This window comes from Crocuta crocuta, unplaced genomic scaffold (genome assembly GCF_008692635.1).
Source record: "Crocuta crocuta isolate KB4526 unplaced genomic scaffold, BGI_CrCroc_1.0 scaffold1269, whole genome shotgun sequence".
NCBI classification, from domain to species: domain Eukaryota; kingdom Metazoa; phylum Chordata; class Mammalia; order Carnivora; family Hyaenidae; genus Crocuta; species Crocuta crocuta.
Genome location: NW_027531335.1, coordinates 161,351 through 163,024, shown reverse-complemented (window position 1 = coordinate 163,024; position 1,674 = coordinate 161,351).

Below are 1,674 nucleotides of genomic sequence, written 5' to 3'. Positions count from 1 at the left end.
CCTATTTTCCCATCTCCTGCCCCTTCCTCCACGCCCTGCCCCCCACTTCCCTAATCACCCCCAAAGGTGCAAAGCTCTTTAATCAGCTAATCTAGCCTACAATCTCCTCTCAGCCCTGGCTCTTCCTCCCCTTCCTGATCCCATTTGGAACCCTTCGCTGCCCTCAAGAACCCTGGTCTTGGGGCGCCCGGCTGGCTGGGTCGGGAGAGCGTGCAACTCTTGATCTCGGGGCTGTGAGTTCGAGCGCCGCGTTGGGCGTAGAGCTTACTCAAAAATAAAAATAAAAATAAATCTTTAAAAAAACGTTCCAGGGGCACCCACGTGGCTCNCTGACTTCTCTGAAAGCTGGCTTTGCCCGGACAAAGCTCTCAGGACGACGTTGCTCGTCTTCTTTCCTCTTCCCCGGCCACCAAACCCGCTTCTTCTCCAGTTCAGCCGGGCTGAACCACCTCAGCGCCATCTTGACTCCACCTCCTCTCCTCTCATTCTCCCCCTTCAAGAAAAATCCCCAAATCCTGTTGATTCTATCACTGAAACATTTCTGACATCCTCTCCCTTATCTCCATTCTCCCTGCCTCGGGTAAGCCTTTCTTATCTCTCTCCGGAACCCTGTAACTATATTTTAACTAGTTACCTGGCCCCCAGTCACCTAACACCTTGTCCATGCCTGGCACTGTGCGAGGCACTGGGAACAGAGATGAATACACAGCCCCTGACTTCCTGGCTAGTATCCAGAAAGGGTAAGAAACATTTTCCCCTCCCTCATCTGTCCTTCTAGAATACCTTTGTTTCCACTGTATCTTTTTTAAATTTTTTTAACTTTTTTTTTTCTTATGTTTGAGAGACAGAGGATGAGTGGGGAGGGGCAGAGAGAGAGAGGGAGACACAGAATCTGAAGCAGGCTCCAGGCTCTGAGCTGTCAGCACAGAGCCCGACGCGGGGCTCGAACCCAAGAACCGCGAGATCATGACCTGAGCCAAAGTCGGACACTTAACCGACTGAGCCACCCAGGCGCCCCCACCAGATCTTTTTTTAAACCCTATTTTTTTCTTAATTTGATAGAGGGAGAGAGAGAGAGAGAGCACATGTGCACATGTGCGGGTGAGAATCTTAAGCAGGCTCCATGCTCAGCTCGGAGCCCCACACAAGGCTTGAGCCCAGGACCCTGGGATCATGACCTGAGAGGAAATCAAGAGTCAGACCTCAACTGACTGAGCCACCCAGGCGCCCCTTTCTCTAAACCTTTACGAATCACTTAGACGTGAGACATAAACTACCCTCCTTAATGTGCGTGAGAGCTACACAAGGTCGGTCCAACTATCCATCCCCGTTTTGTAGATAAGGAAAACAAGATCCAGTTCCCTGCCGCTGATCTTGATCCAGTTACAAGCAGGTGACAGAAGCCAGATTCAAGCCCGGGTCTGACTCTCGAGACCGGGCTCCCTGCTGGTGAAGAAGCTTGAGACCAAATCATGTGAGACACAGAGGAAAGAAATGAAGTGTCTTGGGCTTTTATGAAGAGTGAATTTTAAAATGACACGATGGATATCTCCAAATATTTGAAGGGTTGTCATGTGAAAGAGGAAGCAAACGTAGTCTGTGCGGCTCCAAGCAGCAGAGGTAGTGCTGGCCGAGGCAGAACCTGGTGTACATTTCAGCTCAAGAGCCTTTCCT